The sequence below is a fragment of the Anabrus simplex genome, chromosome 1 (assembly GCF_040414725.1).
Source record: "Anabrus simplex isolate iqAnaSimp1 chromosome 1, ASM4041472v1, whole genome shotgun sequence".
NCBI lineage: Eukaryota > Metazoa > Arthropoda > Insecta > Orthoptera > Tettigoniidae > Anabrus > Anabrus simplex.
Genome location: NC_090265.1, coordinates 1157150086 through 1157156889, shown reverse-complemented (window position 1 = coordinate 1157156889; position 6804 = coordinate 1157150086). Strand labels below are relative to the sequence as shown.

The 6804-nt window shown below is 39.1% G+C and overlaps 1 protein-coding gene across 1 annotated transcript in view; it reads left to right on the top strand.

Moving 5' to 3' along the window:
- Window positions 1–6804, top strand: part of LOC136858130 (low density lipoprotein receptor adapter protein 1-A) — a 224858-nt gene that overhangs the window by 167461 nt on the left and 50593 nt on the right. The window lies entirely within an intron of this gene.

Genomic DNA, 6804 nt, shown 5'->3' with positions numbered 1-6804 from the left:
TGCTGTTATGTGAGGAGGAACATGGATTTCTCTATATAAGAATTGTAATTCTGGTCTGAGAGCTGGACTGAGTTGATTCAGCCTCATAATACGAGCTGAGAAGCTTTCTAACATGAGGAAGAAATCGTCTCACTGACCATGTGACATTCCAACACTTGGAGGTTACCTGGCTGTAGGCTAATGGGCTACACGTACAGTATGTATCTATGTAACTTATGTATGTGCATTTTTCTGTTTGTTTTACGTCGTACCGACACAGGCAGATAATATGGCGACGATGGACTAGGATAGGACTTGGACTGTGAATAAAGCGTCCGTAGCCTTAATTAGGGTAAAGCCTGGTATGAAAATGGGAAACTACGGGAACCCATCTTCAGGGCTGCCGACAGTGGGGTTCGACCCACAGCTATATGACTCAAACCGCTTACCCAACTCCTTCGGTATGTATGTATGTATGTATGTATGTATGTATGTATGTATGTATGTATGTATGTATGTAGAGTATTCATTCCGAAAACAGGGCAGATTCTCTCACAGGTTGTGACATCAGCCAGCTGAGATGTCATTGAGGTAGGCATAGTTTGCCGGTCTTTGTTCACCAAGCCAGAGGATGCTATTACATATTTGTCTGGTAATCCAACGAAAAGAATGTGAACACCAGTCCACTCTTCAAGCTACTTTCGTGGGGTAGCATGGTGTTGAGGTAATAATAATAATAATAATAATAATAATAATAATAATAATAATAATAATAATAATAATAATAATAATGAGTCTCCGTGGCTGAGACGGCAGCGCGTCGGCCTCTCACCGCTGGATACCGTGGTTCAAATCCCGGTCACTCCGTGCGAGATTTGTGCTGGACAAAGCGGAGGCGGGACGGGTTTTTCTCCGGGTACTCCGGTTTTCCCTGTCATCTTTAATTTCAGCAACACTCTCCATTATCATCTCATAGCATTTATCAATCATTCATAAATCACTTTGGGAGTGGCGTCCCCATTGTAATAATAGCCTATATATGATTCATTCGTTACATCCCTGGCCCAGTCAAAGACTGGAAAACAGGTTGCAGGTTTTCATTCAATAATAATAATAATAATAATAATAATAATAATAATAATAATAATAATAATAATAATAATAATAATAATAATAATAATAATAATAATAATAATAATAATAATAATCTGGCAATATCAGGATCTGGAAATTATAGCGTATATATCAGCTGATGAAAAATGTCAAGTAGAAGAACAGGCTGAGTATAGGTCTTGCATCAAACGGTATTTGTCTACACCTACCGCACGGTTGTTAAACCAGAAGGACTAGTCCCTAGCAATCACAGCACTATCCTCTGCCACTCCAACACGCAGTTTTCAATACATTTGTTACAAGAACTGCGCCAGGCTAGCAATAGCCACATGAAATTATTAGTAGTACTACTATATTAGATAAGGACGAGTTGGCCAGCTAGTAAAAACGAAAACGCAGGTTATTGCGAACTATTTTAGGCAACAGATGGATTCACTTCAAATGAGGAAAATGAGGAAGGTAGAACCAATAACATCAATTAAAATTAAAATAGTACTGTTCTACGGGTTCTTCTTCCGTATGAACAATGACAGACTGACTAAGAATATCTGGAATTTCGCAAGATCAAAGGTGGCAAAGTTAAAATGGTTCTAATGTGAAAAAATATTGAGACAGATCGATAGCCTAGAAAATGAGATCAGTTGTAGAGATTAATTTAGACGGATGGTCGAAAGCTATCAAGGATTTAAAGTACTATTTTCATTTTAAACTGTTATGCTAAATTAGTGCCTTTACTGGCGAGATCTGGTGTTCACAGTGTACTAAGTCTTTCTAGTATAGACTGAATCAAATTTGTTACTTTGGTGGACCTGCCTCTATCATTCCTTTTGCAGCCAGTCCCTGTTGTGAATGATGTGAAAATGTCGCTCATAGTATCGGCTGGTGTGTGCATTTCTCTGGGCTTAGCAGACTGATATGCAATAGCAAATTCTGACTCAGTGAGGAAAGCAATGGAAAACATCACTCCTCATTTCCATACTATGCCTCTTCATTGACAACTGGGCCATCTATGAAAGCTAATGATGGAAATTTTGGGGATCAAACTAGTCTTTGGGCTGGATACTCAACATACATCTGCTGAATTATTTTCAATAATCACATCGAACCGTATTTGTCTACACCTTGCACCCAGTTACCTCCGCTACTATCAATCATCATTGATCTGCATTTAGGGCAGTCGGACAAATGGCAGATTTCCTATCTGTTTTAATTGCGATTATCATAGTATCTTCAAATCATAGAACTGGGTTAATCTAACTTTACATTACATTGATATGTATACTATGGAAAATGCAAGTGTTTTCGTTACAACATATAATACTGTATATATCGAGTACTTGTAATTAATCCTCTTTCAGCGTAGTCTGTCGATCTTATCTCATGAGATAAATGATCAAGTAAATTATTCGAGGAAACTGTTTTTCTTTGTTATGTAGCCTATGTTGTGGAACTCTTATGAGTAAGTATGATAGAATGTATAGATTTTGTAAATTATAAAAAATCAGATCTATCTTAAACTACTAATTTTTATTATAAAGATGCTTTGAACGTCATAGAATAATGTTTTACAATGTGCCAAGTTACAAAAATATCAAATTAAATTTATGGCAAGCAAGTAAACGTACGTGACTGTTGATATCGTGATTGTAACTACGGGACCTCCACTTTTGAGTGGAATCTGACCACAGGGGCATGAATTTTAATTCCAAAAATCCTATATGCATTGGCCAAGATTTGAACCGTGGCTTTCACTATCCGTAACCCAGGCACCATGTAAGATAAGGTGGTTAGCTCTATACCCGGGCGCCTCTGCCCTCTAGGAATAAACCCGGTACTAGTTTGTTTTTATGTAGGTAGGGTCAACCTCAGAACCATGTAACTCCAGAATTGGAAATCTCATTTCTAAATTTTCCCACCCTGACCGAGAATCTAACTCAAGTCCTTCTGAGTGAACCGAGCACGTTCTTACAGTTCAGTTACATTGTCAGTCAATCTGGAAGCTGTTTTCAGATCAGTTCCATACTGTTTCTGGAACTGTACCTTACAGGCTGCCTTCTTTCAAACCATTGCTCCAGTTACCAATTTACAGACACCATAAAGCGTTACGTGTCGCAGTCAAGGTGCACCATGTCGACACGAACACTAACATTCATCTCTAGTTCTGTACACACATATTTGAGTATTTTAATTATGTAATACTAGTTTTAAGACCTAACCAAAATGAAGTCAACTTGATTTTTGTTATTGGGGCCACGTTGTGGTGGTGGTGGTGGTGGTATTGATTCATGCATGTTATCAGACAGACCTCACACATAAACTCTTAAGTCCATTGTGTTGATAAGAACAATAAAAAAGAAGAAGAATACCGAGCGAGTGGCTGTGTGGTTTGCGTCACGTAGCTGTCAGCTTGCATTCGGGAGATAGTGGGTTCGAACCCCACTGTCGGAAGCCCTGAAGATGGTTTTCCGTGGTTTCCAATGTTCACACCAGGCCAGTGCTGGGGCTGTACCTTAATTAAGGCCACAGTCGCTTCCTTCCCGATCCTCCTCTCTTCTCACCTCTCCTTTCCTCTCTCATCGTCACCGTAAGACCTATCTGTGTCGCTGCGACGTAAATCAAATTGTAAACAAACAACAAAAAAGGTATTTATGGCTTCAGTTGCAGATATGCTAGTCTCGTCAGTTGACGCCATCTGGGTGACTTGTATGTGAATTTCGAAGTTCTGTTCTCACTAATAGGTCGCGGTCAGCGCTCCTATAAGTGAAATTGAAAATCTGTATCGACGGATTAGAATGCTGAATTTAGCCGAATGAACACCTAATGTGTTCGCTAGGGTTCTTTTACATACGAACATGAAGAACATGGCTTGGGATTTTCCCATCTTCAAAAGTCCATCGATCTCGGCTGGGATCCAGCGCGCAGTCATCCACTCGACATAGGACTGTTGACCTAGACATCCCAAGGAACAACACCTCTTAGACAATAAACCATTAGAGTTAATGCCATACTCGGTATTAATATACGGTAAAATTTGATCGTTAAAATAGATGTGTAAAGTGTTTCCTTTCCGTGACCTGCGCTAAGAGAAGAATTGGTTATGACTGGCTGTCAACTTAAGATGAAGGTCAGCTTGTCCTTAGTAAGTAATCGTCCTACTTCACGTTTGCCGTGTGCGGCCAGAATAAGAAGATAATGTAATACAAGTAGCAATCGAGTGAACCCACGTCGACACGAACATTTATCTCTTATTCTGCACATAAATATTTTAGTATTTTAAATAGTAGTTTTAAGACGTTCGAACCAAAATGTTTAGGCCGACTTGATTTTTCTTACTGGGGCCACTTTGGTGTTTTTGTTGGTTCGTTTGAGAGTCTTGAACATCTTTGGTCATCAGTACGTTTTACTAATGTTTATCTTATAAACTTGTATCATTGTAGAGTCTCTAGCTGTGTTTTGAATTGCTGATATTTGGCTTAATTTTTTCTTTTGCCAGTGACTGAACTCAGGTCTTTTTGGTGACAGTGGGGTAGGAAAGTGTTAGGACTGGGAAGGAAGCGCCAATTGGCTTAATCAAGGTACAGCTCCAGTATTTGCCTAGTGTGAAAATGGAAAACCCTCTTCAAAGTTGCCCATAGTGGGGTTTGAACCTATCATCCCCCGAATGCTCGAACCGCATAGCATTTGCCTTTCTCTTGGGATACATACATACATACATACATACATACATACATACATACATACATACATACATACATACATACATACATACATACATACATACATACATACATACATACATACATACATACATATTTGGAAATATGAAATCAAGAACTGTCTCTACATATCTCTGGAATAAGTAGAAGGGGAAGGAGAGAAACTAAGAAGGAACCATACTGAGGATAGTCGTTGTTAATTCATATCTCGGATTTTCAAATGATATAGCCTTCCAATTCGACAACGGATCGTGATAATGTACTAGGCAAACCCTTGACGATATTTCTATGGTCATAATTGCTGTTGATCACTTAATTTCAGTTAAATAGATTTACATTCATTTTAACATGAGAGATATTCCTTTCAGTTTACTGGCGCTGGTAGATTTTAGGTGGAGGCAAGACGGTTCAGCGTTCCCTACAATTTTCTTAAAATACATCCAGTTGGAGTTTGCCATAAAGTTGCTAAAGGAATTCAGTGCGCTAGTAATAGATGCCTGTGAGGTATGAGCCAGTCCAAGGAGGACATAAGCCAGACGTTCGTACTCAATATTGAAAGTGGTCTGTGCCGCTCGCTCGGTAACAGCAATAGTGCCATATGAGAGAGAGAGAAAGGAACGAGAGGTCATTTCCGCCAACTCTGCCCCAGCTGCTTTGACAATAGCTGTGTTACCAATAACCAATAAGGATATTCATACGAACACGTAATGGAGAGGTCAGTATGAGAGAAAATTCATATTATTTTGTTGACGTCAAGCATGATAAATAATAATAATAATAATAATAATAATAATAATAATAATAATAATAATAATAATAATAATAATAATAATAATATGATAATAGGAAGGGAGAGGGTGAAACCCGGTGCCTACTCCTGTCGAATAGCAACAAGAGGTCTGCTCAATGTTTCATGTCCCCATCCCAATGACGAATGACCATCAACAGCATCACTCAGTTCACTCCATATGAGCACTGCAGAGAGGTTTAAAATTCAATCCAGACTATTGACACACAAAAATACTGATTAAAAATTGTATACCACCATCTCTCCTACCCTGTCGGCCAACATTCTGAATTCTGGTAGTGAAATATTTTTCGACCAACGGGACTCGAACTGGCTAACCACGGTGTTAGACCATGAAGAATATAAGACCAAGTGTGAGGACTCAGCCATTATAGTATGGTAGTTTGTGGTCCCGCCACTGCAAGCACTGCAAGCGATTATATCCAACACGTGCTCCAGTAGTCCCGGTAACCCGGGTATAGAAAAGTGCGGGAGACGTTACTGTGCGAGATATTTCAATGAATAAGTTGAAGTTTCTTTGCTTTCAGTTCCTAAACTCTGTTCATTGTGTGTTGTGAACTTCAAGCATGTGACTTGATTGATTGAATAGTTCAGCATGTCGTACTGTTTTGTGCCTGGCTCTAAGTCAGGCTATGGTAGACTAGTTGATGATATGCGAATTTTTTCACCGCCGAAGGATAGAAATCAATTTGAAAAATGGGTCAAAGCTATTCCACGGAATGATACTGAGTTAACGCGTAACAGCAGTATTTTTCATGTTCTTTTCTCTGATGATTTGATAGTAAAATCAGATAAATTTATAGTGAATGCTGAAAAAGTGGATATCTCTCATGTGAGATGGAATTTACGTCCAGGTGCAGTGACTCACATTTTCCCTAATTTGGTGCCAAATCTTCACGCAAGCTTTCGAAAGTTCAGTAACCGACTAATTTAGTTCATGGGTGTTTGTTTTAATATGCTGGATGTATGATTGTTTCCATTGTACCCTGCCGTGGTATTTTAATTGTAATATCTCATTATTTTTAAAAGACAGTGTATTTACTTAACAGGTACGGAGTAATAAATTTCCTCTGGAATCATTCCTAAGACCAGCTGATCGGTACTGTGGAGCTTGCCTACTGGAGCGCTGCCTGGCGGGGCGCGCTTGAACTCGAGGAGTCCTCACACTTGTTCTTATATTCGTCATGG